The sequence below is a fragment of the Thunnus maccoyii genome, chromosome 17, assembly GCF_910596095.1.
Source record: "Thunnus maccoyii chromosome 17, fThuMac1.1, whole genome shotgun sequence".
NCBI lineage: Eukaryota > Metazoa > Chordata > Actinopteri > Scombriformes > Scombridae > Thunnus > Thunnus maccoyii.
The window spans coordinates 23546421-23569819 of record NC_056549.1 but is presented as its reverse complement, the minus strand read 5'-3'; the positions used below and the strand labels follow the sequence as shown (position 1 = coordinate 23569819).

Below are 23399 nucleotides of genomic sequence, written 5' to 3'. Positions count from 1 at the left end.
CGCGCTGTCACCAAAACAAACGCCACATCCTGCATTGATGACTTATTTTCCTGTTACGTCCTTGTTGGGGATGCATCAGGATGCATTAGCACTCACACTACAAAAGAAATGTGGTCAAATGCGTCCCAGACCACCTCAGCAAGTGGTTTAAGTGATCAGATCACAATGCATCTTGGTGGTTGTTTACACTTGTATTTAGTGCTGTCCACTTGTGATCCGATTGCCCAAGACGCATTTTAAAACCAAGTGTAAACAGGGTCTTTGATCCAGAGTCTCTCCTCCGCTGGTGAGGAAAGAGTCTGGATGTGACTGCGCCGCTGTACGCGTGTGTGTAGTTCATCTCCTGCCTTTAAAGAAGCTTGTTTCAGCACCGAGCGATCTGTCCTGTTCGCTTTCTCCTGAAGACTAATTTACTCACATTGCCTCTCATGTCGGCGCCAGTCTTACACCGCAGCAAAGGAGTTGTTGACTTCTACTGATGCAGGAAGGTGTGCATATGTATACTCATCAGTGCTAGTGTGTGTATTTGTGTGTGTGTGTGTGTGTGTGTTTGAAAGAGATAAATGGAGACAGGGATGACACGTGGGCGTTTGAAGAGTGAAAGGAAACATTCTCCCGCTCTCTCCTCCCATTAAATATATTTGTACATTTCATCGCCAATAAAAACAGCAAATCAATCTCATCCAGCACTCTTCAGAGGGCCCTTTGAAGTCTTCTTAGTAAATGACCTCCCACTTTCCCTATCAACTGCAACCCCACACCCCCGAAAAAAAGACTAGTGCAATATTTATCTCACTTCACAAAATTTTCAAGTTTTTTTCTTTCTTTTTTTTTTTAAGGAAAATCCTTGAAATTTTCATCAAAAGCATTCTAATCAGGCACTCCTCAGGTCAGCTAATGAGTTGGCAGGAGTGGGGCCCTCGCCAGGCGGTTCTCTTCAAAGGGCTAGCTCATTAGCGTTAGCGGCTCTGATTATGATACTCTCACATGCTCCCCTCACACACAGATTCATGCACACACACACACACTTGCTCGCTCACTGGCGCTCTCTCCTGCTTTCACACACACACAGACATAGAGAAAGAGAGAGCTGTCATTAGCCCAGTTAGCATGATTAGCATCATTAGCAGCCAAGGTCAGTGTTTGAAGCCAGAGACAGACGTGCGACCTCCATCTTTCTTCAACCAGCCGCTCAAAATGTCTCCTGGCTACTTCAACAGCTATAAAGTTACATCGCTACTGTTAGGCCAGAGGAATGAGAGAGGAGAGAAATGGAGAAAAGAAAGGATGGAGAAAGAAGAGAGATGAGGACAAAAGAAAACCGAAACAATGTAGCTTGTTGAAAGAAAAAATAACAAATTTACGCTTTGCCCTCTCTGCCCTTTAGCTTTCCAGGATTTTAGAAGCGAGTGTTTCCCACCATTTTTCTTCCCCGGCAACGAGAGAACAGAGTTCACATGTGATTTGCCACAACTCCACTGAGAATTAATTAAAAAAGATGAAAAAAAAGATGTCACCCCTCTGTGGATTATTCAGCCTCCCATTTACCTCTTGATAACATCACGTCTCGGTCTATGTGGTGACTCTTTGGGGGAGTTTTTCATGTTTGCTGACATTCATTGGACCGTCATGGTTAAAGCATGATTAATGTGAATAACTGAGTAACTTTCAACTCATGTATCAAATCTGTAGTGCTGGTTCTCAGGTCTGAGTTACATTTGAGACAATAGTTACATTTCCATTGATTTGTTGCACAATCTTTAATCAAATTTCTGAGATTTCAGTGCATGCATGTGCACCAAGAGTATAATATATTCAAGAGGATGTGACAAGATTAACTGAGCACCAGTAACTCTGATACGTTATGGCATTTTGTTGCTGCCTTCCACCTAAAAAATCATCTGTGTTTCCTCATTTTTTAAATGAATTAATTTCCATGTTCACCCTGTGGTGTTTACATTAGCAGCTATGGTGATAGAAAGGGGAGTGACTTGCAATAAGACCCTGTCTGGACTCAAACCAGATTACTAACAGGGCTAACATAACCTAACTGATCAGTCCCAAAAGCCCAGGTTTACTGCATATCAGTGAGGTCTACTAAAATGTATTTATTACAAATTTATTAAAAATGTACTATTTGACAATATCAATATGAAAGGTCCTCCATCCTCCATATTGTGGTCCTGGTCTTGAAGAGAGACTTTGTGTCAAAATGTAGTTTAAAACTTTAATTATTTTAGTTTATACAGTATTCATTTGTTTGTAAAGTTGGATTTTATCAAATTGCATAAGAGTACTGTTAGGCTGCAACCGACTATTATTTTTTTTTAATAGTCAATTGATTGTTTAGTGTATTAAATGTCAAAAAATGCAGATCATTATTTCCTGAAGCCCAGGTTAAAATATTCACATCATTAGTTTTTTTTCTGACCAACAGTCAAAAACCCAAAGATGTTGAATTAACTATCGAGGAAAACTGGAAAAACTAGCAAATATTCACTTTTGAAAGGAGCTGATATCAGAGAATTCTTTGCATTTTATGCTTAAAAAAATAAACAATTACTCAATTATAAAAATTACCAATTAATTTTCTGTTAATTGACTAATCAACCAATTATTTCAGCTGTAGTGTACTACCATATGTATTGGGGTGAATAGGGGCCCAACAACAAACTTTTCTTCAGGGACCCACAGGAGGTTAATCCAGCCATGCCACTGACACCTTCATTTATATTATTATTATTTTATGGGCTCTCTTGTAGGGTGGTTGCATGTACTGATGAGTGGCAGCATGACATGAATGCTGCTCAATACTGTCTGAACCAGAAGTTCCCAACTTTTTTTGACTGCTCATCACAGGTTTGTGGCCTTAGTGTGGACAGGAAGGATTTTCAGAGGTTCCCAAACAGGTGAAAATATCCAGTATTTCACATTATGAAAAAGAGAAAATTAAAGAAAAGTCAGAAAATAATATATAACATAATTTATGTAATAGTTGTTTCCCTGTCGTCTCTTTAATCATCTTGTGACCCCTCAGATTTATTTCACCCTTTCTGCTACTGCTCTAAAGCAGAAGCAGGTCCTGTAATGTCAAGGTGGATTAACAAATGTGTTTCCATCAGCCTTGATAGCATCTTCTCTTTTTTGCTATGCCCTCTTTTCCATCTCAGCCAATCATATGAATGTTTTTGCACATTTTTTTCTCTTCATTTTCCCCCCAAACTTTTTATGTCACCTTTTGGTAGGTCAGTCCATATATTTGTATCTCAACAAACACTGGATGGAAAACCATGAATTTTGCTACACTGTTCATGTCCCTCTCAAGATGAATCAGAATTGCTTTGGTGATCCCTCAACTGTTCATCTAGCGACACCGTCAGGTCAAAATTTCAATTTGTCCAATACTTTAATTCATGACCAAATTCCCTCTTATTTAATGGCATTCTCTGTTTTGTGCTAATAGGCAAATGTTAGCATGCTAATGTTGCACACTGCAGCACTGTGTCAATGTTCAGCCTCACAGTGAGCCTAACATGGACTCTTAGTCATGTTAATGAACAAATTGAGAGTGGACAAAATCTGGGTAACATACCTGGTGAAACCAGATTAACCAGATATTATTTTTACTCTTTTGTAATGTGTAACTGTTGTCTTATCCTGTTGATAAAACTACGCTGCCCTCTTGGCCAGGTCTCTCTTGAAAACTTTTTACCTGGTTGAATAAAAGAAAAACAGAAATTACACATCTCACCACTGACATTCTGGTAATATTTAGCCCAAAGAGGACGCCCCACTTACTGGTCAAAACATGATGACATAGTATTCACTTACTGGCCCAGGAGGTGGAGTACATCCCTCATGAAGAATCACATACAGCCTTGATATTTATTAGTTTACATTTAGAAAAGAAAGATTTTTTAAAGATGTTTCTTCTGCAGACAAAGTAACCGCAGCAGTATAAACCCATCTTAGCTGTTCTAAAGCAAAGTGTCTCCTGGCTTAGTGCTGGATTAATAAATGGATATCAGAATGAAGTGATGGTGTTCGTTTAAAGAACCAAGCTTGAAACTAAAATTACTATTAGCGGAGACTTTTCTTTTTCTCCACCAGCCTCCCTCTTGTTTCTCGTTATCCGTCCGTTCCCCTCCTCCTTCCTCACTTGTTCTCTGTGGTCAGTGTGTGACAGAGGCCCCAGGCTGACTAATGGCTGTGGGCGAGATGTCTGGGAGATGGATGTGCCCCTCTAATTCACTGGTGGTGGACACACTGGATTTAACTCTGACTGACTGTGGATGTGTTTGAAAAACTGTGTAAATGTGTTTGAAAGCTGGAAACAGAGAGAGAGAGAATGAGTGCTACTGTGTGCACGCATGCATGTACATGTGTGTGTGTTCCCAGAGTGAGCCTATTGAAAAGCCTCTCTCCAGTCTATCAGATTAGCTCCATTAGTGGATTAGCCGGATTAGCCGGATTAGCGGGTTAATTGGAGTCTGCTGCTGCGTTGGTGCGCGGAGGCTAATGACGGCTAACGCTAGTTAATCACACACACAGCCGCGTTAGCCAGCTACTGCCACGTCTGGCAACATGGCACACACATCGGGGAAACCAGCACACACCAGCTTCCCATGAGGATTAGGAACAAGACATGTTTGGACCACACATCTCTTGTTAATCTCATGTTAATAATAGCATACTTTTTTGCAGGGTTATCTATTTTTCATTGACTGCTGTTGTGTATGTGTGTCTTTTGACATGTTCAAGACAAACACAAGGCGCTAAAGGCAGGATCACAACAGGACAGGAATCAACGAGCAGTGGGTATTCACATGTGACAGAAGTAAAAGGGTTGCAGGTTTGAAATTAGGAACAGGCTGGAAAATCAAAATGTATCCCTCCCTCCAACAACTATAATATACACTTGTGCAAGACACATGGTTCCTGTGGCTCTCATTGAGCACATTTACACCGGCATGCAGACAAAATAAGTTTCCCAAACACCATAATTCATAAAGAAGTCCATCTTAAAATTCACCTAAATTCTTGACAATAGTGCATGTGACAGTATAATCTCAAATTTAGGGTGTGATTAACTCCTACCCAAACAAGATGAATGATATAATAGAGGACAACACTTTTCCTTTTAATCCATCATTAACACCATATGGCTCCAGACTCCTTTATAATTTCTTCATAGAACAATAAGCTGTTCTCCAATTTTTAGGACAATTTTTTTGGCATTTTGATCCCTGACTGAAATTGAACCAGGGATGTGTAATTATGTTTGTCAAAATTTTTCAAGTCTTTCTTAAAGCAATAGTCAGGTGCTCAAATGAACATTGAAAGAGGTTTTGCTCGCTGTAATCATCCCTCATGTTCACTAAAAGATCACTTCTCAATGCTTTTACAATGTAAGTGATGGGGGATGAAATCCACAGTCCTTGTATAAGTTAGTATAAAAGTTGTCTGAAGCTAATAGTGAGGCTTCGGCAGTCTGAATTAGTCAAATAATGTGGATATCTTCCAAAGTTTCTGCCTTTTAAGTATAAAATTCACTTTTTGCGTTTCCCTGCTAAGCTGCGGTGGAAGGATTGTAACAAAAAGAGGGAATTTTCCACTGAAAAGACAAAAAAAGTGAAAGATATTGGCCTGATTGAATAATTTAAACAACTGAAGCTTCATATGAGCTTCACATAAACTTTTAAATCCATTTTTGGATGGAAGGAGGGTTGAGGAGTTTGTTCCCCATCGCTTACATTGAAAACACATTAAGAATGGATCTCTCGATGGCCAGTATGAACAGAAGGAGTGATTACCTTTCAGTGCTCATATGGGCACCTGACTACTGTTTTAAGACTGTAGTCAGTCTGTCCTTTAGTGGTGACCTCTAGGTCACCAGGATGTCCCAATAAGACGGTGTCTGAACTGAAAAACCTTGCAGCACAGTCAACAATATCCATCACCACCAGTGCGCTGCATGAATTCATTTTCAGAGAATATACTACAACATGCTATCGCCATGGGCATGGCTTGAACTCATTTGCTTTACAACACTGTCTGCTTCCATCCTGCCTCAAATGGCCCCCTGCTTATTGTTTATTTTATCATAGACAACAAATCCAAATATAAATATGAATGCATGCATAGTTCAGCAGTGTTTGAAACAGCATGTGGCCACGGAAGAGTGAAACCTTTTGAAACAAATACAAATTAATATTTACATTCATGGGGCAGGCTAAAAATCTGATCTGGTCCAGTCACAGTGGTTCACCTCAAACATGAGAAAATTATATATTTATTGACAGAATATATAATATTGATTGATTCTCAGGCAACACTCTGCACTTTCACACAAATATGCATGTTATTTCATTTTGTTGGAGGGAGTGTTTGTAATAGTTGTACGAGTAATTGCAATATTCTGAGTAACAGTGGAGAGTTTTAGCAGTAAAGCAGTAAAAACTTTGGTATTAAAAGTAAAACAGTATCCATGAATTCTTTCCAGGTGCTGGATAGCAATCACATATTATGATTATAGACCATAGACGTTAAGTTTTATGTGATATTTTTGTATTATTATGTGCTAATTTTCAATATGTTATGATGAAAGATGGAAACTTTCTGCACACTGCTGTTTCATTCCCAATAAGTCTTTTTACTTTATGTGGACATGACTGACATTGTTTCAGCAGCTTCAGGTGTTCTTCAGGTGTTGTCAGAATGTCATCAGTAATCGTAAAAATGTTTATATCTGCACGCAATATTGGCTAATCCAAAAATATCAGCATCACATCAAACATCAAAAACACTTTTTAGTCCGTCATCTTAATTCAGACCGTGTCCTGGTGAAATTTTAACAAAGTCATCCACATGTGAAATGCAGTCCAGACCTGAGCTCGACTGGATCAACACCGGGGGGCGGATGTGTAAACAAAACCCAAATCAACCCCAATCACCGCCGCTGCAGAAATGAAAAGAAAGAGCTGATCGGTCAAAGCGGCGGTACGTGTTATGTTGCTGGTAGGATGTGGTGTTGGGAGCTGAGTGAGTGCGGTGTTATTGATGCAGTAGCCAATGAGGTCTGACACATGGCTTCAGGACAGGAAACGCCAGGGGTTATGGGTAAAATGGGTGTTAGCGAGAGCGTGCAGAAAACCAGAAGCACACCCACACCTATGCACACCGCTCGCACGCAAAGACATTAGAAGCAGGAATGTGGGCGAGCACGGACACACACACACACACACACACACACACAGACTTTCCATATATTCTGTGGGCACCTCGGCCTCATTAAGGGGAAGTGAAGGGCTCCCTGCTCATCTTTTAAAGATAAAACAAAGTGCTGTGATGTCATAGCTCATCAGCCTTCGCCAAGGAGACGAGAAGCACTTTAGCAGAAAGAGCAGAGTGTGTGATCGCCTGAATGCACAGACCTCCCTCTGACACTCTCTCTCTCTTGCGCTCTTTCTAACACACACACACACAAGTATACACACACAATCGTGGCGGCAGTGGATGGTGAATGAGGGATGCATGTTGGTTTGGGGCTAAACATGATATCTCCTTTCCCCAGGGCCAGCCAATCAGAACAGCCTGCCAGGGAAAAACAGCAAAAGCACTCAAGACCGGACCAGAAGAAAACACACACACACAAACACAAACACACACTCATAAACACAGACATACACTAATAGTCACAGAAACCTACAAAACACACACTCCTGTGCTCCCTGCATGCACAAAAACTCCCTCCGAGCAACCATCCAACCAGACAAAGAAATGCTCCGGCAGACACACACTCAAAGTGCTGGTTGAATGCGTTACGACATTATAGCAGGTCTTCATCATTATCATTATGACGTTCACCAATAGCCCAAATATCAGCGCTACATATGCAGAGCTACAGCAGCTATCAGCAGTACAAGCAAGTACAAAGCCGAGCCTCGTCTTCACCGCCAATGTTCTTAGAGTTGCACCAGTGCCTGCAGGGGGTGGGACCTTAGGGTGGGAGCTAGGGGGTATGGGGCACAGGAAGTAAGTACCTGGGGGGCAGCAGTCAGGGGAAGTGCCTAGAGGTCCAGGGCCCAGGGAAGACAGAGTCACCGCTATCGGCTCTGTTAAAGGGGGGAAGGATCGGGGCTAAGTGTTTCAAGGGGAAGTGTAATAGTAGAGGAAATGTTGTTAGGAGGATGAAACCATGAACACTAAGTTGGCATAAAGAAGAAAAAAAGATGACAGAGAGCCATAAATAGAAATACAGCTGAGTGTTGGTGATATACTGTATCAGTGTCACTTTTTCTCACCAGGCATTTCTTTGTATTTATTATATCTGTGTGGACATCGGTCGATATATACTGAAACTAAACTTTAAATGATAGTATACCATGCATAAACACACACTAATAATAACTGGGTTAAAATTTTACCCAGTTTCAGTAAATATAGCATCCATACAACACTGGGTTAACTTTAGCAAGCTGTTATTTTTTGACCCACACAACAAGCTTTAGCTAAAAACTGTAACAAATTTATTGTTTTTTGTACAAAAGGATGTGCATATGACACTCAAAAAACACACAAGTTATAACATGCTGTGACATGTACGTTTAAAAAGAGTAGAGTAGATTATAACAAGCTTTAGTTTGGGTTAAGAACCCAACAGTAAAATAAAAAATAACACTAAAACTGGTTCTGTAGTTTTAGTGTTAAGACAAGACAAAACAACCTCTTGTCTTGAGTGGTTTTCAGGGTAACATTAACCCAGTATTGTGTTGGTGCTATATTGATCCAAACTGAGTAAAATTTTAACGCAGGGATTTTTAGTGTGCAGCTAAACGCTCAAAGATATTTTCCACCACTTCACACTGCATGTTTAATTGTTTCCTGATCAATATTAGGCCAATTTTCTTGTACATACAGTACCTGAAGGAACTGCCTGGTCCAAGAATCCCAAATCTATAGTGGCCCACAAGGGACAGAAGTAACATTCAACTCATTGTAAATTTTGAACAGATTGAAAATGATATTTTTGTCATCACAAGATCAGGATGGTCAGAACAGGTTAAGCAAAAACAATGATACAGTATTCCCTATTGTTTTAAGCTCATAGGAGATACATTGGAAACAACAGAGAATGTGTTTGCTGAATGTTCTTGTATTCAACTAATTATTTTCATCATCATTTTTTCTATTCTATTTCTTTTTCTTTTCTTTCTTTTCTCTTTTATTTTCTATTTTATTGATTGGCTGATTAAGTGTTTAGTCTATCAAAAAGTAGTGAAAAATGACCAAAGATTTTGAATTTTCAGTGATATAAAGCTAAGAGTTATTATCAAGACTGTCAATTACTTTTTAGTTGATCACATAATCAATTCATCATTTCAGCAGTAAAGACACATTCAGTTTATTTAAAGTTTTATTTATTAATACCATGTATAAAAACTTCACAGAATAGAATATGAGACATCAGTGCTGCATTCACAAGTGTAGACACAACATGTACAGCACGACTCCTCTTACATTAAAGGATTGGTCTTAAAGCAACAGTCAGGTGCCCATATGAACACTGAAATAGGTTTTTCTTGCCATAATCATTCCTCCTGTTCATACTGACCATTAGAAGATCTCCTCTAAATCTGCTTCCAATTTAAGTGATGGGGGGCAAAACAGTCCTAGTTTTGAGCAAAAACGTGTTTAGAAGTTTATCTGAAGATGATATGAGGCTTCAGTTGCCTGAGTTTGTCAGATAAAGTGGATATCTACCACAGTTAGTCTTTTTATTTTTTATTAAACTACAAATTCACATTTTTCTGTCGATCAACTACCTGATTAATCATCTAAGCGCTTCTTTACTATCCATTCTCAATATGTCATACAAAAGGTGTTTTTTGCTTGTACCTGTGTGTACACCTTGTATTCTCACACACATACCTTCCAATGGAGTGTATACCATCACTGTCAAGCTGTTTATGGTAGAAATCCTGCACAACAAAAAGCGGAGTGCAAACAACAGAAAGCAGAGTTTGACAGTAACAAGTCAAACCAAAAGTTGCAGCTTTGCTCTCTGCTGTGTGACTTTTTTTTTTGAACCTCCCATATGTGTAAACTCATAGACACCCTGAAAACTGCCCTGTGATGAAACGTCGCCTGTCACACACACCAGAGAGAAGACTCGCTCCTTCATGGTCTAGTTATGCAATGAGAGGGCCAGAGCTATGGTATGGAGCTCAAGCTACTTGGCCAGACTGGGAAAATGATCAAATTGTAACCACATGAGTCTGGGAAAGTGCAGATATGTGAATCTATGGGCGGCATCCGAGTCAAATCATCAAACCACAGCTCAGGTGTTGCTCGCTGACAGAGGATTAGAGAGAAGAGACTCTCGGGTTTGTCTGAGAAGTCGACTCCGGCGTTCTTCGGTTTGCCTGTGGGTCTCACTTGGTTGTTGACCCCTAGATCTTGACAAGAGTTTTCTCTCACTTTCTATTACATCATGTCAGCATGCGAAGATGCGAAGGAGCAAAAAAAATAAAGTTTCAGAGCATCAACAGAAAAATATCAGATAGATTTTCCTTTTTTTTTCTCCCTGCACAGAATCTTTTTACAACAATTACCGATAATTAGTCCCCACATCAAAAATAAAATGAATAAAACAGCAGTGACCCAAGAGAACATGGGGAACGAGGTGAGGAATGGGGGGTGGTGGGGGGTGGGGGGGTTGAGGTGAGGGTATTTTGGTGATGGCAGGGTCATTATAGGGTGTAGAACAGTGTGGAAGAGGGGGCACCAGGGTAGGGAGGAGGGACGGTGTGGGGGTGATGGTTGAGGGGATTTGCGAGGGTTGATGGCTGGGTGTGATGAAGGGGGGAGGTGGAGGAGGGTGCAGCTTGGAGGCTGGTGTGCGGTGGGGGTGAGGGTTGGTGGTGGTGGTGGGGGGGGTATCAGTGGGGAATGGTGTCAGCTGCAGAGGCAGCAGGGAAAGCCGACATCTTAATAAAACAGCCTCGGGCTAAATCCCATTAAAGGCCTCAGAGCCTGTTACCACTGCTGGCCAGGTAGCACACACACACATAACACACATTACACACTACACATAAACACACACACACACACATCATATATTTGTGCCTGCGCGTACACACACTCTCTCTCACACACACACACACACACAAGAATATATTATATATGGATCCATGTGTCCGTCTCTCTGTCTGTCCATGTGTGGGGGTCTTTCTTTGTGCTCGCTTTGTGTATGTGTGTGTGTGTGTGTGGTTTCGCCATCTGACCATCATGCAATTATACCCTCCGAATTGCACAATGCTGCACACACGAACCACCAAACGTACCTATTGTTGTTGAAGGTGCAGAGTTCATTCACAAGCCAATACACTCAGTGTGAACCGGTGGCGTCAGCTTCGTTTTGACGCATCGTTTTGCCTCCGTATTCGCTTCCGACACCTCTCCTCTCATATGGCCAAGCTCACCGCTAGAAGAAATGTCGTGGCTGCAGCCATGGTTTCTTGGCTATATCACTATAGACTAAGCAACAAATATGATACAGATGACACAGGCTTAAAAACACAAGAAATGTGTCATTATATGAGTAGCTCATGACACAAGCTGAGATCCTAACATCATGTTAGTCTACCTAAACATTGAATATATGCTGTAAATCACTTCTACAGACTCAGTTGGTGCAGCAGTGCAGCCTAGCAGTATCTGGGAAGTCTCAGTCGATCCCTGCAGCAGCCATGTTCTGTCAAAGTGTCCTTGAACGCCTACCAGTTCACTCATTATAAATGGCTCTGGGAAACAGCATCAGTCAAATGACTAAAATGTAAAAAGTGAGACAGTTGGGAAAAGGGACAGGTAGTTGGATGAAAACTAGGATTTAAAATGTCAGAGGTGTAAAAGGACATCCTTGTGATTCTTTCAAATGTAACGTTTTAATTTCCCTCTGTTGATGGAGAGGTCTGATCAACACCCAGAGGTCATCTTTTAGGTCACACTTTTTCTTTCCCACTTTCTTGTCCTAAACAGGCCGACGGGAGCCTCCACCCTTCACCACCCCGTTCTACAGTTCCCCCTGGTGGATGCAGATCAGACCTGTCTGTCTTCAAGGGACAAGTGAGACATAAAGGCAACTTGAAGAGGAGTTACAAAAGGGTAAGCTCTAGTTGGAGGTATCTTTTGACATCCCTATCCATGTTTAGTACAATATATAGTTAAAATATGGGAGATTCTGTCCTTTACAAAGAGATCTCAAAGCTCAAAAATCTTTTTTTTTTTTGCCCTCTATTTCATCATCATCTCCTCATCATGACTGACACAAGTGTATTTGGCAATATTAATATTGGAGAAATCAGACAAAAGAAAGGAAAGAGGAGGTTCGTACAAGTAATGTGAGTTCATGTTACACACCAGTGCTTTGAGAGATGGAAAAACATATTTCTGCAACACAAAATGTTTTTCCTTCCTGGACTTTTTTGTGATTTTTTTTTCTGTAAAATATTGGATAGTTTCACCTCTTAAGCCTTTAAAATTCTTTAAAATGAAACAATTCCAGAAGGAAGAAAACACTCACAGCTGGTATGCATATGCAACTCGTGACTTTAAAAGGTTCGCTTTTGTACTCTGCACACCTGCATACAGCTGTCTTCAGCTACACTACTGAGTACAACACTGAAATGGGAAGTCATATTTTTAAAGAGGACAGTAGTATCTTTTATGCACGGCAGAGAAATCTTCACCGGTGCAGATTAGCTCTGGAGGAGATTTGTCAATGATGGCAATTTCTCCCTGGAGCACTACAGACGCTCGTATGATGAAGAGTATATAAACTGTCCTCTGAGTTTTTATCTGCACATACACTCTCTGATTCTGGGCTGGGATCCAAATACACTGGCCCAAATAAAACATGCTCACACACACACACACACATACACACACACAAAGTAGGGGGAGATCAATATGAAAGAGGAATCTATATGTCCCAAAGTTGAAGTTCAGCCTCTGTCTGACAGAACACACAAGTTCCTGTTGTAGTAAACTATTGTTTTGACAGGATGTCACTTCAGTTCTGTGGAGTGTGTGTGAGAGCGCCGAGCGCCGCGCGCCTCCTCTTTATCTCAGGCCTAAGGCTACTGTCACTGAGCCGGGGGGAGAGTGGGAGACCGAGGCAGACAGACAGAGGGAGAGAGAGAGAGAGAGAGGCAGGGAAGGAGAGAGAGCGAGGCAGGGAAATAGGGAGGAAAAAGGGAGAGATAATTCACTTGTCAGCTGCCTGATGAAATGCCATTTTAACTGAAGCTGCTAATAGGAGCATTACGGGGGTTCAGCAAGCCTGAGACAACTTGCTGATAGTGAAGTCTGTGTGTGAGTGCATCTGTATGTGTGTGTGTGTGTGTGTGTGTGTGTGTGTAATGCCAATACATCCACACTTTTTTCTTCTCTTTCTATAAAATCTCTTGCTGCCAATAGTCAAATATATCATATCTCTGACTCCATGCTGACTGGGTCAATGAAGATTTTTTGTTTTCTTTCTCCACCCAGTCATGCAACCGGCTGCAACCAACCCAGTTACTAATTACTCCACAAGACTCTCACTTGTCAATGCTCATGTTAAATCAAAGGGTTAAAGAAAACTTCACAGCTTCATCTAATTGGAGTGTGAGCCTCTCAGCATGCTGTAGTCAAACTTTTTACTTTTTTTTTTACCTTTTAAAAGTTTTAGAGGATAGATTTACACCAGGTGAACATATTAAATGGTTAAACACTGAGTCATAATTCAAGTTGTGAGACTCTTTACATAACGGTAAGAAAAACATGCTTAAATTTGAGATTAAGTAGTGTGAGTGGAGGTAGGTCTACCTTCTGATTTAAATGACAAAAAGTTTTTAGAAAATATACAGAATTTAAAAGTTTCTAAGTAAAATACCCACATAAAGACTGGCTTTGCACATTTTTGTGACATATGGTTTGAAAATGATGACACTATGTTTATATAGCAGGTTAAAGATATTCATTGAGGCTGAACTCCTTATAAGTTAAACATCATCAAATATTGCAGTTCATCTGTCTCATGAATACAAAAAACACGACAAAAGTACAACGTTTGTATAAATAATGAAAGAGCAGAAGAATATTTTCTGGGTCAATCTGTGTTTTTTTTAGTTGTATTTTCGGCTAAAACACATTAAAATCTGCTTTCTCTCTCACTAAAACGCACAATTCGGAGTCTAAAGAGGCAGGCTTTACAAACAAACACCTTGGATAAAGTGTGTTTAAGTGAGCTTGTCCTCCACTACATCCCTTCTTAATTACATCATTTGAGTTTGAAGTAGACTTTATACTGTAGTTCTTAATGTTGTAATATTTTAAACACAATCTCAATTTTCTGCGCAAAAAAAAAAGCGTTATCAATATTAACGTGGCATTTCACTAAAATAAGGAATTTCTCGACATAAATCATTTTTGTAAAACAAGTTCTGTATTTGTTGTTCTTCCCTCTGATGCTCATTCTTCATGTGTACTTTGGCTCTTTTCCCAGACAGTCTTGATGGCGCATTAGATTTCATGCAGATACAGTGGGAAGCTTATATGCAGCATCATCACAGCAACCAGTTATACTGTCCACCAGCATTACCGTTTTTCAAAGGAACATCTAAGACACACACACACACACCCATGCACACGCTCGCTCACACAGAGAAAGGGTTAAGAGAGCCCTGAGGCCAAGTGATTTACGCAAGAATGGGCTGAATAGTTACTGTCTCTTTCTGCATGTACGCGTGCAAATGTGTGTGTGTGTGTGTGTGTGTGTGTGGGCACTCAAGTACTTAAATACTTCACCACAATACAGCAATACTCCTTTCCAGCCACATTTAAGAGATAGATTGAAAAGACCTTTTGTCAGACTAAAATAACACACACATACAGACAGATGCATTAACACAGGCCTACTGTGTCTACTGGGTTAAACGGATAATGTAATGCACAGACATATGGTGCACACATTAAGAGCTGACCTTCAAGGCATTGTTGCCAAGCTTATAAATAACAAATCAATTATATTTTCAGAAAACAATCAATTTATGCTTTTTCTTTTAAATGAATCTGTATCATTTAAATAAATTTGATCTTCTTTTGTGATTCCTAGTATGACTGTCTGCCTTAAAGATACGTCTCAGTAAGTTTCCTCTGGGTTTTCCAACACAATATATATTTGATTGTAGCATCATGAGCAAAAATCAACCATTTTCTGATAAAAACGATCAATTTTTTTTGCCCAAAGACCTATCCTCATGTAACCAACAAGAGTGTAATACCACTAACTACACAGAACTCATATTGAGCTCCTAAAGATATCGACTTGGTGCTATAAGCTGAGTAAATGGCAACTTCTGACAAATTAAAACACAATATCCAGATGATACAGACGAGCAGAGAGAGTCAGTCAGTTTGCTTTGGTTGGGTTCAGTGTGTAAAGAGCCTGAATGCCATCTAGTGGCTGCAGCAGGAGGCTGTGCTGCTCCCGTGGGTTGACTGCAGCAGCAGCAGCTGCAGGATCATAGATCACAAACAGAGTAACTTCCATGTCAACAGCACCCCCTGCAGGGGGAACCTCACACTCCTTTATCATGCAGAAGATCACTTGTATTGGTTCAGTTTGACTTGTCCATGATTGGAAATGTTTATTTTTTTTAAAAACAGGTTACAGGTTACATTGTTGTTGCACTCAGCAAACCTTGCAGGTGTGTTTGATGGTTGTGTGGAAAGTTAAATTACTACCTGCTGTAAAATCTAAAAAAAAACAACTTCATTATCAATTTATTACTTTCATCAAGTTTTTCTTTTTTTTTGAGTCAGCAGCAGACAAATAGTGCATCCACTGAGCATGAGTCTGATACTCTTTCAACTGTAAATTGTAAATAAACAACAACAATATGCTCATTTTTACAGCTGACATATGTTAAAGTGTTCAGCACTCAGGTCGCAACCAGGAAATGAATATATAAAGCTACATGTGTGAGGCAAAGCAGCTGGAGGGGACTGGTTCCTCCATGACACTGACACTGCTAAGCGGTTTCCTGCAAATTATTATTATTAATATTATTTTTGCCTTCGGTTTGGTTTCATTTCTCTTTCCTAAAATTTCGTGTTGATTAAGTGTGACCTTCTGTAGTTGGTATTCATTGTTTGTCAGTTAGATATTGCTGCTCGGGATGAAGCTTCCTGTGGGCACAAGGGAAAAAAAATATTTATAATTATACCTAAATATGAAAAAGTTACTGTACCAACAGTCTAAGGATGGAGGCTGTCGTGCCGTACGCATTGTGAAGCCCTTTGAGGCCAAGTTGTGATTTGAGATTTTGGGCTAGCTTAATAAAATTGACTTTACTTGACTGTAGAAGCTTTCATAAAGTGGATACATGTTTTGACGTCTACTAAAGAGACAGAAACAAAGTAAACTTTATCTATAAACTGACTTTTATGGAAATCGGGTCTCATCACCTGTCAACTCCTTTCCTTTATCAGTATTTCCAATAGAAATCATAATAGAATGATAGAAAAGAATATAGTAGAAATACAGTTGTGTGGTATCTCCAGCCATATTAATGTCCCAGTGGCCATCAACATTCAGCTGGTGAAGCGAAAACAGGGACATTGGATGGGCCTTCAGTGGCTGACTGAGGAGGAGCAGGGGACCATGGAGACTGACATGTGCACACACACACACACACACACTCTCAAAATTGTGTGAGTTTGTGTGAATGTGCATTCTCTCAAGGTGTGTGTGTGTGTGTGGAGCTGTGGATCCCCTAATTTAGCCTCTAGAGAGCTGAGACGTCGGGGTGTCAATCTCACTGCGCCGCTTTTTTCCCCACTTAACTTTTTAACCGAGTTTCCTCCTCTTTGCAATCCTCTGTATTTATAGCTGCCAAGCCTGGAGCAGCCACGTATGTCTCTATGTGTGTGTGTGTGTGTGTGTGTGTCTGCGGTATTTACCAACATTAAACTCTTTGTGCTCTCTGTTTGTGCGTGTGTGTATGTGTGTGTGTGTATAGCTGCACAGCTGTTGATATTGTGGGGTTAGGGGTTTGGTATTTCAGTCAATTTCCACCGAGACGAAGATGAAGCGCAAAGCGAGAGAGACAGAGGAAGTGAGGAAATCGCTGGAGGAAAAAAAAGAGAGAGCAGAGGAAGAAAGAGAAGGAGGTGAAAGGGATGAGGAAGGAGGGATGCTGGTGGTGGTGGTGGTGGTGGTGGTGGTGGTGGTGGTGGAGGGGTTTGAAGGGGGTAGAGGGATGGATGGAGGGATGAGGCAGACTTCTGGCCGGGTGAGCTGCTCTGAGACTAATTAAGGTGAGGGCAGTGGCAGAGACAAGGTAATGATGAAGAAAAGGATTTACTCCCTCCATCCCTCCGTCTAAGACACACACCACCACCTCTCTACCCGTCACTCAGCCCCTCACTTCCCTTCCTTCACCCCCCCCCCCTTCTTCTCATCCCTCATCCCCTGTCCATCCCCCCCTTTGCATTCCTCCTTGTCCTCCTATACTTCTCTTTCCCGTCTTGAACCAGTTTATATGACAACACACGATTGCATTTAGTGTCACTAAATAGTAGACTACATCAATCTGGCTATGAGCATCAGATGTGATAAGATGGAGGAGGACAGGAAGTGTCACTTGTGTGATTTGGATGAGGTTGAGAATGATGGTTGTTTTCTGCAGTCAGTTTGATCTTAGAGTAAAGCTTTTCCTGAAAATGTCTGCTGGACCTCCGGCTCTGGTTGATGTGACAGATGAATGTAGATTACAGAACATGTTTAGTTACAAGGTGTTCTCAGTTTTTGTCGGACGTAGGAGAGCGTTGTATGTTTGACTTGTTAAGTTATATCTGATGAAATGTGTTTGACACATGTGTATACGCTACCATTTTTCTTTTTGTTCTGTTCTTCTTGCCTCTGTAGGTAATGTAAGTCTTGTAAGCCCATGAGGGCTGGGCACCTTCGGGTGTTTGACACTTGAATAAAATAATCAGAAAAAAGAGAGTTGTGAAATGCCAAAAAAAAAAAAAGTGAGAGAATTTGTTCAATATGTTCAATATGTGTACGAGTACAGGCACTAAATGACATGAAGAACACAGGAAAGACTATTCTGGAAAAGTCCTTCCTTCCTTTTTTTCTGAGTATTTCTACTGACCCGTTTGGGAATCCCTTTTCACTGTTTTCCATGGATACCTGAATAAAATATTCATTCATTTATTCATTATTTGAAAGAATTATCAACTAGTTTGATTAATCAAAAGCAGCACTGAAAGTGTTGCATTTGTTCTGTCAGCCAGTCTAGAGGCTGTCACTCCAAACATCAGACTCGTTGTTTTAGATGGAAATATTCATAATTGTCAGACTAAAAAGAGATGGAAAAACTTCAAAAAGTCTAAATATTTTCATTGTATATCTCTTAATTTAAAGGTGTTTTCATTCTCTCAGTAACCAAATTTCCCAAGAGGTAAAACTTGTGTTCAGTAGTTGTTAAAATAGGCACTTTCTCTTAGAAATGATTTTTTATTACCTGTTAGATTTTTTTTGATTTTGCTAGACATTATGAATTAATCCAGCAATATTCAGTACATGTTGAAACAATGGTTCTTTGTGTTTTCTAGACTATTTTCTCCGTCTTTACAGTCTTATACTGCAGAACTGTTCATCTTTGTTTCCCTCCAATACACTCTACAGTACTACCACTGTCAGCTGAGAAATTCATATCTTACAAATGTCAACTTTTTTGAAGAACCTGAGAGAAACTGGTTTTGACCACCAAGCAGTTTTCTCAGCTTACAGGTTGATTTTTGTAAGAGCTTCATAAAACAAAGGGGGCTATATTTTTCTCAGTCAATAGGTTATTTTCACATCCCAACAAAAACATGTCAAGTATATATTGTCTGTAGTTTACTGCATGTCTTTTAACTTATGTTAAATTAGTGGTTATGAAGACAGTTTTATTTAAAATGAAATATCTGACATTTGGAGACAAAATGACACATGGTTTTAGAAGTTAATTGTAGGCAGTAGAGAGAAAATAATAACACTAAACTACAGGTGTGTTGAATTTAATAAACCATGTTTTGCAACAGATCTCATCAACCTGTAAGGTTTATTTACTTGCATTGCACTTCGGCACCTTGAGGCCATTTGACCTGAAAAAGCTTTGGGTAATTAAAAAAGAATAGCATACTTTCTTTGTTCTTCACATTTAAACGTTTTAGAAGAAGAATATTCCTGTTCCTCTTTCATTTAGGAACATTATGTATTAAAAATGTACTGTAGCACAATTATTTTTGTCTGTTTGCATTTTTTTTTCTTTTGACATGTTATATATTCTAATTTAACACATATTAAATCACCTCAAAACTGGACAGATTCTGTTTATTCTCACTTATCTCTCCACACAATTATCATTATTTTTATTTCTTTGAAAACTATTTTTTTAGCAAAATTATCTAAATATAATTACTGTTATAGATTTATTTCAAATCTGTTGCAAATAAATATTTAATACAAATATTTCACATACTGTATTTAGTGATTTTACAAAGAGATTTTTTAAGAAACTTTTTTCAGATTGCAGATCCTAATATTTAAGCTGCTCTACTGCATGTGCAGGTTAAATATTCAAACAAAAATTAAAGGCTGAAGAGGAAAATATTAGAAATATATGTATACAGATAAGTTAAAAAAAACTTAGAATAAAATAGAAAAATGTAGACTTGCAGTTAAAGAAACATAAATACAAATAAGTGAGAACTATGTAAACACTGCAACATTTTTTTTTAATTTAAAGATATTTGTTCTGTATGTATGTGCAGTAAGTATGTCTATGTACAGAGGTCAGCACAGTGCACATGCTCAGTGCAGGAATACACAGGTGACTGACAGTCTTCATGGTGGTTGTTTTCCATTTGACGCCCTTTTCCGGTCACAGCAGCTCACTAATCTTGCTGCTGTGTTTGCACATTGCTGTATTTCGCCCACAGATATGGAAGTTTTTTCTTATTAGCCATGTTTTCAAAGTCTTTTTGGGTGGTTGTAATCTGTGGGTAGTATATGTCTCTGATGTCTTGGCACAGTCGGCAGGTGGTTAAAAAGTGCAGCTCAGTTTCCACCTCCCGCTGTGTGCAGTGGCTGCACGGTCTGTCTTCTCTGGGGAGCCAGGTCTGCCTGTGGCGGCCTCTCTCCACAGCGAGGCTGTGCTCACCGAGTCTGTACATAGTCAAGGATTTCCTTAGTTTTGGATTGTTCACAGTGGTCAGGTGATCTAACACTGAGTATCCTCTGTTTAGGGCCAAATAGCGTTCCAGTTTGCTCTGGTTTTTGGTTGATTCTTTCCAATGTGTCAAATAGTTTTCTTTTTCTTTTCTTATAATTTGGTTTTAGTCAATTTGGTTTAGTCAGTTTCTTATAATTTGGTTTTAGTTAATGAGGTTTCTGTCTGGGGGCTCTGCTTGTGTTTGTGAACAGAGTCCCAGACCCAGCCAGCTGAGGGAGCTTCTCTCTAGGGTCTCTCTGTAGGTGAAGGTTTTGTTATGGAGCATGTCAGGGTCACTTTCTTTTAGGTGATTATATAATTTAAATGCTCTGTCTTTCATTTTTATAACTAGTGGTATTGTCCTAATTCTACTCTGCGTGTATTATTTGGAGTTTGCTGTTGGATGCAGAGAATGAATTTGCAGAATTCTGCATGCAAAGTCTCAATTTGGTGTTTGTCCCATTTTGTAAAATCTGGGTTGGCAAGTGGACCCCACACCTCACAACCATAAAAGGAAATAGGTTCTATAACGGAGTCCAATATTTTAAGCCAGATTTTAAATTGGGATGTCCAACTTGATGTTCCTTTTGATGGCGTAAAAAAATCCTTCTTACCTTGTCTCTCAGGTCGTTCACAGCTTTGTTGAAGTTACTTGTGGTGCTGTTGTTTAGGCCGAGGTTGATATTGTTTTTTTCTATGTTCTAGAGCAATGATATCTAGAGAGAATTTATATTTGTGGTTTTGGAGGCTGGGTCTTTTTTGGAATATCATACTTTTTGTCTTGATTAGATTCACTGTCAAGGCCCAGGTCTGGGAGAATTGATGCAGAAGATCAAGGTGCTGTTGTAGCTTCTGTAGTTGGAGACAGGAGCACCACATCATCTGCAAACAGTAGACATTTGACTTCTGTGTCTGCTAGGCTGATGCCAGGTGCTGCAGACTGTTCTAGTGCCTTCACCAGTTCATTGATGTATATATTGAAGAGGGTCAGACTCAAGCTGCATCCTTGTCTGACCCCCTGGCTTTGGGGAAAGAAGTCTGCGTGTTTTTTGCCAATCTTGACAGCGTACTTGTTGTTTGTGTACATTGAGCTAATGATGTCATAGGTTTTTCCCCCAACACCACTTTCTAACAGTTTATACAGCAAACCCTCATGCCAAACTGAATCAAAGGCTTTTTTGAAACCAACAAAGCAGGAGAATGATTTGCTTTTGTTTTTGTTTATTTGGTTGTCAATTAGGGTGTTGAGGGTGGAGATATGGTCTGAGGTATGATAATTTGGTAAAAAAGCCAATAACCACCATCCCATGGTGTTTATTGGGGTCAAACTTGTCTCCACTTTTGTGGAGCGGCGTTATCAGTCCTTGGTTCCAAATACTGGTGAAGATCTCACAGCCAAGGAGGATGTTGAAGATATTTAGTAAAGCCAGTTGGTATTTGAGGTCTGTGGATTTTATCATTTCATTTAGGATGCCATCAACACCACAGGCCTTCTTGGTTGGTCAAGTGATTTTATTTAGTCTTTTATCTCTATCTTTGTCTTTTATGGTTGACTTTAAACTTTGTAGTTTATCTTGTATGTGTTTTTGCTGTTTATTCTTTTCTATTGGACCAAAGAGATTAGAGAAGTGATTTACCTATACATCTCTATTTTAGATGGGTGGGTCCTCATGTTTCTGTTTGTTGTGTTGTTGTGTTCCAGTTTTCACAGAAATAGTTTTTTTTATGGATTCTTCAATAACATGTAGCTGGTTTCTAACCTGTTGGTCCCTTTTTTTCCTCACTGTATTTTTATACTGTTTTAATGTTTCACAATAGTGAAGAAGTATGTTCTGGTTTTCTGGATCTCTATGTTTTTTGTTTGATAAGTTCCTTAATTGCTTTCTGAGATTTTTACATCCATCGTCAAACCATTTGGCATTTCTATTTGAGGCCTTTAGGTTTTATAAAGAGGCTGAAATGCCAAATATATTATTATATTATTAAGGTTTGCTACTGCCCTGTTTACACCTTCGCTGTTGAATTGAGAGGTTTTTTCCAGAAACTGGGAAAGTGATTAGACTTGTTGCTTAAAAGCATTCCGGTAGGTTTTCACACTACCTTCCTTCCAGTTGTAGCTTTCTTTAAGAGTCTGTAGTTTAGTTGGCTTTGATACTTCATGATTGCGTGTTAGTGGGCTGACAGTCTCTGAGAGACACCAGACTGAGGTCAATGATGGAGAAATCAACTGTACTGTTACCCAGAGACACTGTAGGTGTACCTGCCGTAGGAGTCCCCTCGAAGCCTACTGTTGACTATGTACAGGCCCAGCGAACAACAGAGCTGTGACTCATGTTTGTTGTTACTTACTTCGTAGTTTTGAAGATGGGATGTTTCCACCTCCTAGTAGGTGTTTGTGTCCCTCTGTGCTGATTGTATCAGCTTCTCATCTTTTCCTAGCATTGAGGTCCCCATAGACTACAATGTGGCCATGAGACTGGAAATGGTTAATCTGCTCCTCCAGGATAGAGAACATGTTGTCTTTAAAATATGGGGATTTGATTGGGGGGATGTAGGTAGCACACAGTAGGATGTTTTTCTCGGTCTAGGTAAGTTCCTTATTTATTTCTAACCAGATGTAAAAAGCTCCTGTTTTAATTAACTTAATGGAGTGGGTTAGTTCTGATTTGTACCATATTAACATGCCTCCCAAGTCTCTTCCCTGTTTGATCCCTGTTAGCTCAGTGGACTACCAGCTCTCTGTAGTTTACAGGACAGCCAGTGGTACCATCTCTTCTGTACATGTCTCCTGTAGGACAATGATGTCTGTGTTTGTAATTTCCTTGGTGAAGTCGGGGTTTCTGCTCTTAATTCCAAAGGCAGTCAACCTCAGACCTTGTATATTCCAGGATGAAATAGTGAGATATTTGTATTCCATGGTTTATGGGATTATTCTTCCAGTGGTTTTAGGCCTGGACCATGATTGCATAGAGCTCGCTGAGCATCTGGTGTATGCTCAGGTCACAACATAGGTCACAGCAGGCTGGGGCTCTGCCAGGTGTAGGGTTGGGGCTTGCTCTGCTCACAGCCTGTGTATATGTGTTGTAT

At 39.9% G+C, this 23399-nt stretch overlaps 1 long non-coding RNA gene across 6 annotated transcripts in view; it reads left to right on the top strand.

Annotated features, from left to right (window-relative positions):
• Positions 1 to 23399, top strand: part of LOC121882226 — a 79612-nt gene that overhangs the window by 11072 nt on the left and 45141 nt on the right. For all 6 annotated transcript variants that reach the window (XR_006092054.1, XR_006092049.1, XR_006092050.1 and 3 more), the window contains exon 2: positions 12040 to 12165. This is a non-coding gene — a long non-coding RNA (uncharacterized LOC121882226). The remainder of the gene's footprint in view (positions 1 to 12039; positions 12166 to 23399) is intronic.